General features: G+C 30.5%; 1 pseudogene; it reads right to left on the bottom strand.

The window, feature by feature from the left end:
- Nucleotides 1-1326: 1326 nt before the first annotated feature.
- LOC148197144 (secreted RxLR effector protein 161 pseudogene) lies at nt 1327-2085 on the bottom strand (annotated as a pseudogene).
- Between the last annotated feature and the right edge of the window lie 8040 nt (nt 2086-10125).

The following is a 10125-nucleotide window of genomic DNA, read 5'->3' as shown; positions in this document are numbered from 1 at the left end:
GGTATTTTAATACCCGCTTATAAACGAGTCGGGTGTAGGTATTATACAATCCGTATCCGCGAATATCCACTACCCGCAAAAAATAAAAATAAAAATAAAAAGTTAATTTTTATTTTATTAAACAAAATTTAATTAAAATTAAGATTAATTTATATTTTATAAGGTTAAATTTAATTAAAATTAAATTTTAATTTATATTTAATTTAAGTTATATTATATTTTATATATATTTTTTAATTTTATTTTAATAATTTATAAAAGTATGTTTTAAATATTTGCAGATATTTGTGGATATCCGCGGGTTTTAAAATACCCGCAAGTATTTTTTAAACAGATATCCGTGTGGGTAGTGGATGAATTTTTTTTTCAAGTCGGGTTACGAGTAGACACTATTTGTGCCTGACCCCTTGCCATCCCAACTTGGAAGGGGCTTGACAATGCTTCATTGGTTGGAGAATTAGGCCTCTAGAGATTGCTTTTGCTCAAATAGAAAAATAAAAGAAAAAGAAGGAAGAAAGGGTAAAGATGAACTAGATTACATCATTTACTCACGAATTTTATTGACAAAGTTATCTCTTTATTATTATCGATCGATTTTAATGACAATTTTTTTTGTTTGTAGTTAACAAGAATTCTGTCAATAAATTTTATTAATGAGAATTTTATTGATAAATATTTGGTTAGTGGTAAACTGTTGGTAATTTCAATTTACCAAAAAATTTAAAACATTACTAACGAATTTTGGTCATTGGTAATATCAATTTTTCTTGTAATGTTATTGTATGGTCGTTTACCTATTCACTAGTAGATTAAAAAAACAAGTGGTTTTATGCTCTGTGTTTTTTTTTTTTTGTGTGGAAACAATGTTGAATTTTTTTCTTCTTTGTTCTTTCACTATTTTAATGTTATACAATTGTAGGCATGATTGAAGGAAGCTTTTTATTTGCATGTTTCTTCTTTAGATTCTTTTGTTCACTTTATGAAGTCTCTTTGTAGTCATTTACCTAAAGTGATTAAAGTGACTATCATTACTATAATTGTTTAAATGATATGGAGGATGAGAAATCATAGTAGATTTCAGGATCATATTTGATCATTTACTATTTTTCAAGTTAAGGAGTTAGTGCGTGTTGAATATAATAAAAATTATATATGAGATTAATCTTTCTTGTGTTGAATATACACATAGGGTCCTCTATTTATAATAGAAATAATATGGGTTAGGCCCAAAATATAAAAATAAGAAATAATAACAGACTAACTAAAGATAAAAGATAAAGATAAAAGGTAAATATAAAATAAAGATAATATATCGAATACTCCCCCTCAAGCTGGTGCATACAAATCATATTTACCAAGTTTGTTACAAATATAATCAATTCTCGGTCCCCGTAAAGACTTAGTGAAAATATCTACTAATTGATCACTTGAATTGACAAACTCAGTCTTGATATCTCCATATACAATCTTCTCTCAAATGAAATGACAGTCAATTTCAATGTGTTTGGTCTTGTCATGAAAGACAAGATTATAACTAATATGAAGAACAACTTGATTGTCACATATAAGTGTCATTTGAGTGACATCTCCAAAGTGTAACTCTCTAAGAAATTGCTTAAGCCAAACAAGCTCACAAGTGGTTGAGGCCATAGCTCTATATTCTGCTTCCGCACAAGATCTTGCCACAACACTCTGTTTCTTGCTTTTCCAAGAGATCAAGTTACCACCAATGAAGACGCAATATCCGGATGTAGATCTTCTATCAGGAGGAGATTTTGTCCAATCAACATCAGAATAACAAACCACTATTGTATGGTTACTAGAACCATGTAGCAACCCTTTTTCAGGAGATCCTTTAATGTACTTTAATATATGAATAACTGCATTCCAATGATCTTCACATGGGGAATTAAGGAATTGGCTAACCACACTAACTGCAAAGGAAATATCAGGATGAGTAATTGTAAGATAATTCAATTTTTCAACTAGTCTTCTATATTTCTCGGGATTTGACTTAGGCTCCTCTTGTTTTGGTACAAGTTTAGTATTAGGATCCATGGGTGTGTCCACAGGTTTTGAATTCATCAACCCAGTTTCCTCCAAAATATCCAGTGCATATTTCCTTTGAGATATAACAATACCATTGTTGGATTGTGCCACCTCAATACCCAAGAAATATCTACATTTGCTAAGATCTTTGGACTGAAAATGGTTGCAAAGATGTTGTTTCATCTGAGAGATGTCATGACTATCACTACCTGTAAGAACAATGTCATCAACATATATTATCAAGTAGACAGATCCAACACTCGAGTGATGGTAAAAGACTGAATGATCTGTCTCACACCGAGTCATACCAAATTGTTGAACAACATTACTAAATTTTCCAAACCAGGCCCTAGAAGATTGTTTTAGGCCATATAAGGATTTGCGAAGACGACATACCAACCCAGAAGACTCCTTCTAAGCAGCAAATCCTGGAGGTTGCTCCATATAAATCTCTTCTTGCAAATCTCCATTAAGGAATGCATTTTTAACATCCAGTTGATAAAGAGATCATTGTTGAAGAGCTATCATGGCTATAAATAAACGAGCAGATGTCATCTTTGCCACTGGAGAAAAAGTATCACCAAAATCCAACCCAAAAATTTGAGTGTAACCTTTGGCCACAAGACGAGCTTTGAGGCGACCAATAGTTCCATCAGGACCAACTTTGATAGCAAAAATCCACCTGCAACCAATAACAGATTTCCTAGATGGTAATGGGACAAGCTCCCAAGTTTCACTACTCTGAAGAGCACTTAGTTCATCTAGCATGGTTTGACGCCAACAGGATGGGCTAAGGCATCAGTAACAGATTTTGGGATGGTCATAGAAGAAATAGACAAAAGGCAGATATAAAAAGATGAAGACAGTCTATGATAACTTAAAGCAAGATAATGTGGAGAGGGATTACGGGTAGAACGTATACCTTTTCGAAGGGCAATTAGAAGGGTAGACTTAGTTGTCGGAGCCGAAGGAGACAAAGTAGTTGGTAATTCAATTGAGTCACTTGATGGTTGTTGAGAAACACCTGATGAACTAGACACAATTGGAGGAGCACAAACAACAGGAATATTGATAGTATTAGAATGAGACATATTAGAAGAAGAATGATCATTAAAATAAAAGGAAGACTCATTGAATGTGACATTTGCAAATATAAAATAACGATCAAGAGAAGGAGAAAAACACTTGTATCCTTTCTTTGATTTAGTAAAGCCTAAAAAAATACATTTGTGTGATCGAGGAGCTAACTTATCAAGACCAGGACCAAAATTATGAACAAAACATGTAGACCCAAAAACTTTTAAAGGTAAAGGGTGAAGGGGTTCATGAGGAAATAAGATAGAATGAGATATTTTATTTTCTAAAACAGAAGAAGACATGCGATTAATGAGATAACATGCAGTAAGAACAGTATCACCTCAAAAATATTGAGGAATGTTACCATGAATTAAAAGAGTACGAGTTGTTTCAATAAGATGTTTATTTTTGCGCTCAGCCACCCCATTTTGTTGAGGTGTATAAGCACATGAAATTTGGTGGAGAATACCATGAGAAGCCATAAATTGTTGAAAAGAATGGGAAAGATAATCACGACCATTATCACTACGCAAAGTTTGAATAGAAACATCAAACTGAGTTTTAATTTCATTATAAAAGGTTTGAAAAAGAGACAATAACTCATAACTATGTTTCTTTAAAAACAGCCAAGTGCAACTAGAATAATCATCAATAAAAGTAACGAAATATTGAAAGCCTAAATTAGACTTAACACGAATAGGTTCCCAAATGTTAGAATGAACTAAAGAAAAAAGGGACGAAGCATGTTGTGAGACACTACGAGGAAAGGAACTACAAATATGTTTTCCTAATTGACATGACTCACATACCAAATTGGATAACTTGGATAAGTTAGGAACAAGTTGTTGCAATTTGGAAAGACTGGGATGACCTAACTGAGCATGAAGAAGAGATAAAGACTCCATAACTGCACCAATATGTGTAGAGGGGCGAAGATGATAAAGACCATGTGACTCACATCCAATGCCAATCACCTGTCTCGAACTCCGGTCATGTAAACAAACAAAATTTTTGTTAAAAGAAATATCATAATATAGAGAACGAGTTAGACGACTGACAAATAATAAGTTAAAAGGAGACCTAGGGACATAAAGAACATTATCAATGGATAAATAAGGAAAAATGTTAACAGTCCCAACACCATGAGCTAAAACTCTAGATCTATCAGCCATTGTGACATAAGGTAAAGGATTTGGAGAGAACAAAGAGGAAAATTTTGTTACCAGTAATGTGATATGTGGCTCCCGAGTCAAGAACCCAAGAGTCAAGAGAAGAAGATGGACTCAGACCAATAAAATATGTACTTGTGTGTGCTACAGATGAGTGAAACTAAAAGGTTGTTGATCCTTATACCATTTGAGAAATTTACTGAAAATAACAAAGTCATCAGTAATATCAGATGAAGGAGGATCCCCAGTAGGTGAGTGTGACGGAGAATCAATCTGAACAATTGCAACAGATCTAGGAGGGCAACCATGTAATGCATAACACCTGTCAATCGTGTGGCCTACCTTGCCATAATGGTTACACTTGAGACGTCCTCTTCCTGGTTTGTGAGAGTGATTGCGATCATGACGTTGCGATGCCAACGTAGAGGAAACATATGTATCATTTATGGGTTTACTAGGTACATGCACAAGAGTGGAATAAGTAGAAGTCAAAGTGGGAACAACAAGTGAACCCAAAATCTGACCACAAATATGAGAATACTCATCAGCAAGGCCGTGCAATGCTAGTAGCATGAAGAACTTTGACCGTTGCTCTATTTATTTGGTGACGGAGACAACGGCGACAACGATTATAACGTCGGCGACGACGACTCTAATGGCGACGACGACTCTAATGGCGACGATGGTTGTAGTGGGCAAGGCCAACAAACAAAGAACCTGACTTTGATACCTTGTTGAATATAATAAAAATTATATATGTGATTAATCTCCCTTTGTGTTGAATATACATATAAGGTCATCTATTTATTATAGAAGTAATATGGACTAGGCCCAAAATATACAAATAATAAATAATAACAAATTAAATAAAGATAAAAGATAAAGATAAAAAATAAATATAAAATAAAGATAATATATCTAATAGTGCAGATGACTAAAAATTAATCTAAAAGACATATGAGTAATATCGTATATGATTTTTTGATGCTGAAAATTTTCAATATTCAAACTATAGAATGTAGGATAGTTTCATTTGGATTCATGGGTCAGTATTTTTAGAGAAGTCAAGATGATTATGTGTGGAACTTTTCAACTTTTTTAGAAGTGTAGACTTCTATTTATGCTGAACTTATAGGAAACAATTATGATTTAATATGCTTTGAGGGAAGGCTTTCAAAAGTTTTGGTTGGATAATGATTCTTCTTTAATGTATCGTGGTTTTTTAAGATCAACGAGTGGTTCTTCAGAGTCTTAGAGGGAGACGACGTCAAAATTTGTATTTTTGTAAGCATATGTAATTCAAAGTTTCTCATGTTTTTTGTGAAGAAAATCATTGTGTCGATAAATTAGCTAATTTAAATTTTATTCATAAAGAACAATATAAGTGGTTTAATACCTTACCTCCATGTCTTTATTTAAATTTTTTTCATAATAAGTATAGTCTGCCTATTTGTGAAATGTAACTTTTGTCATGGGTTAAGTGTAGCCTCTTTGTATTCTTTTATTTTATTTTTTTCTTTTTAATAAATTTTCATATGATAACAAATAATTTATGGACTTTGAGATGTAGTTATAGATGAGATGTCAAAGTTCGTAATGATACCTAACATGAGCTTATTTAAAAATATAATAGAAATATAATTTAATTTTTATTAAATTAAATTTTATTATGTTATTTGATTTTTTAATTCTCTTTGTTAACCTTAAATAACTTTTTTTTTTCTTGAAAATTCTCATCAGTTTAAAAAGGGTGGAGGGTTGAGAAATCTATTATCCGAAAATATTAATATAGTCAAACTAAATACATAAACATAAAACGATAACAAAAGAATATTAGTTAATAAAAATGAATTATGTCTCTAAATTAACAAATAAAGAAATAACCAATATTAAGGTTTTTAAATGATGTTAATCCATAAGTAAAATATCCACCAAAGCTCTATAAATACGCTCACATTCTACACGTCATAGAATTTTTGTGAATATACATTATTCCTTACCCACTCATTCATTGCTTGGGCATTTGAAACTACTAATTCTAAAAGATGAAGACATGTTTAATATTCTAAAATTCTTTTAAGTATGCATGGCACATGAAGTGTTTACATAGTTCCCATATTTAAGTGCTCACCTCTAAGTTACGTTTTCTCTATAATCAAGTAAGTGGTATCTGTCTCAATCACGTTAAGTGTAGGCACAAATTTGATGGAAATAAAAGATTAATTTTTAATGATAAATAATTAAATTAATTACATTAAAGAGACGCTAATCCAATGGTTCAGATTTATAAAACTCAGATGTTACTCACTATAGAAAAAAAAAAAAACTATTTACTTAAATAAGCAAAATTATTAATGCCAAAAAGAAAAGGGATAATGGATGTTACCTGATTAATATACAGAAAGACATAACGATGCATGGCCCGAATAATAAATGAATGATTTTTCATTTATAGGCCATTCAGCTTTCACATTCAACTCAAGCCTCCATTGTTCTTTAAGGCTCTTGCCACCTTATCTCATTTATGAATGACAACGAATCTGGTTTATTATTTATTATAAATTAAAACTATTTTAGTTATTATTTATTATAAATTTTATTTTTTAAAAACTCTAAATTCTTTATATCCTTTTAAATTTAGACTAATTAATTATCTTTTCATGACTACCTTCTATGGTTTAAAAGAAAATGATGTATAAATTAAATTAGGTTGGTCATAATTTTGATTTGGATAAGTTTTTTTAATAATTGATTTTCTTCTTTTTCTCTTTTGTTGTCTCTGGGAGTTTTACTGCCTTGCTGGCCTATATTAGTTAAAAAAATAGGATCTTTCTATTGAGGAAGTTGATCTTTTGATTTGTTTGTATTTTGAAAGTTCTTTGAAAGATTTTTATGTAATCTGACAGCAAGAAGATAATAATTAATTAACTTTTCTTAGACACTAAATTATAGGAAACTAATGGGAATTATTGTTTGAAACTGTGAGATCGGTATAGGTATTTGTATTTTTGTATTGCGTTGGTGAGAATACAATACTTGAATTTTTTCAATACTGTAGAGCCAAAATTTAAAATAGTATATATATATATATATATATATATATATATATATATATATATATATATATATATATATATATATATATATATATATATATATATATATATGTACAACTTAAAATAGTAAGTTTAGATCTACGCACATTCAGCAATGATAATTATTGTTTAGACAACACATTGTTGTTTAAATATTACACTAGTCGTTTGACAATATTTATTGTTTAAATTATTTTTTGATGTTTAAGTAAAAAAGATGTATAAAAGAGTTGTTTCTCCTCTAGAACTTGTTAAGACCTTGTTGGTCTAACACTTGTCTATACCTATAGATCATTTCTCAGTAGACAAATTTTATGTTAACAAATATTAGAAAGTAATGCAAAATGAAAATTAAAATCAAAGTTATTGTTTTATATGAATTATTCTTGTAACATTTTCTTGTTTACAACTTGTGTTGGTTATAAGGAAGTGTAATCTTCTCTATGTAGCTATAGATTTGGAGTTAAAGCAACATTAGTAAAATACATACAAAAGAGTGATGATATTGTTATTAGGACCATGATATGTTAACAATTTTTCAAAAATAGACTATGTGTCACTATTTTATTAGTTTGTATATTTGAACAGACCAATCACAATCTAACACATAAGCAGTTGTAAAAAAGTTGTTAAAAAAATATTTTTATTATTATTAAGCACACAAATATCATCGTTGAATATATATTCTTTAAATCTATACATAGTCCAAAATTCTAAGCGTTCATCATTACGAGGTATAAAATGTTCTAAAATTGCGAGTGCATTTGTCGGAAATGTTAACATTTGTATTCTTCAATATGTGAAGTTAATAACTTATAAGAATTATTTTTACGTCCTTTTTTTAAAATTTATTCTTATTACCATTTATCATATGTGTTTATAATCAAGAGTGACAACTAAAAAATGTGTGTTTTTAGAAATAGGAGATTAAGAAGGGATAATCACAAGTGTTTTGTAACTATTTTCTATAATTTGGATTAGTCCCTTGAGAAATTTTTTAAAAGAGAATTGGATGTATTGTGTAAGATCCATGAAAAATATTTACCTTAATTGTAACAATTTTATTACTAGTAGTAATAAATTTCTTTGTGAATGGAAAATATAATTAATTAATAAGTTAAATATAGAAATTTTGGTAGCTTAAATAGTAGAAAATTGTAGTGATTTCAAGAACATGGGTTCAAGCTCTTTTCTACCTTTTTGTAAAAAAAAAATTAAAAAAAAAATTTATTAAAAAAAAAAGAAATTTAAAATATTGATAGTGAATAAAGCACTTCAAATTTGAAGGCATTATTGAGGAATCCATTATGTAAGTGGTGATTAAGATATTAATATAATAAAATAATATTAAAATAATAAATAATATTAAAAAATTGATGAATAGTAAAATTTTTGGACTATAAATAGTCATGAGAGGGGAGGCTATTTTGCACAAAGATAGAAAGAATCAAGTGAGAAACCTTGAGAAATAGAGAAGAAAGAGTTAGGAAGAAATTTTTTGTTGCAAGAAGAGTAGAGGCTCTGGAGGGTTTCAGGGAAACAAATTTGGAACAAGAGAAGTCTGGAATAGAGGTAGGGGAGCTAACCTTTCTAAGCTTTTATATTTTGATTTAGTATTGTTTTATTACTATTCATGTCTTGAAATTCTGTGTGAATACTGTTAATGCTTACTGTATATCTATCTATATTAAATTTTGATGTTAATATTATATGCTGTTGTTTTGAATCTGTAAATAAGAAATTTGTTAAAAACTAGTTGAGGAACACTTTGGCTAAGGAAAGACTTGGTACTTAAGTTGTCCATTGTGACGCACCTCTCTTTTCTGGAAGTCTACTCGACAAGTTTTTAACTTAAATCCTATTGAACAGATTATGCACTGTTAAATTATTGTGCAGTATATCTTGTTGGAATGGAAATTTCTGATGAATTCATGCTATTGTGGTAGATATGGAATTATGAATTATAATTGTGATGGTAGGATAGAGGAATCTTAAAAACCGGAGTTGGTACATCCCTGATTATAGAGCAGCCCTGGTCAAATTCAGTAAGTTGTGACTAGTCATATGTACTAGCGTTTATGGTGAGTTTGATTCGTCAAACATTTGATTCTTCTCCGGTGACCATTTACGATGATATTTTAGTATTGTTAATTTATTTTGTGATATATTCATTTTGTATGATTTCTGTGATGATTGTAATTTATTATATTGGATTTGAATTTATACATCTGAACATGGTATGAGTATTATGGGGAGATTTCGTAAGGGTATAATATGAGTTGAGGAATGTGAGCATGGTATGAGTCTCGCGGAGAGATTCTGTAATGCCATGGTATGTGTGATTATGTTGATGTTGAGGGTCCTGAAGTTGGAGGTTATCCTGATACTCTAATAATCAAGCAGAAAGGATGAATTATGTGGTGAGAGGGGCAGGAGGTCCTGGTCTATGTGCCGGTTTTGGACATAGTGTTGAGGACTAAGAAGGCATCACAAGTGCGTAACCTCCCTGACCGCTCATCAACGTATCATCGGGATAAGTGTCTATTGGGTATTGTGGAATGAGTGTCCATTGAGTATTGTGGAACGAGTGTCTATTGAGTATTGTGGAACAGGTGTCTATTAAGTATTGTGGGATGAGTGTCGATTAGTAATTGTGGTATTATGGGATGAGTATCTATGATGCGATTGTTGTATGATGGTATGAGTGTGTCTCACATAATTATTATATGAGGTTT

Source organism: Vigna umbellata, chromosome 6 (assembly GCF_029865625.1).
Source record: "Vigna umbellata cultivar VRB3 chromosome 6, Vumbellata_1.0, whole genome shotgun sequence".
In the NCBI taxonomy this organism is placed as follows: Eukaryota; Viridiplantae; Streptophyta; class Magnoliopsida; order Fabales; family Fabaceae; genus Vigna; species Vigna umbellata.
The sequence above is the reverse complement of the archived record's forward strand: the minus strand, read 5'-3'. Positions and strand labels throughout refer to the sequence as shown.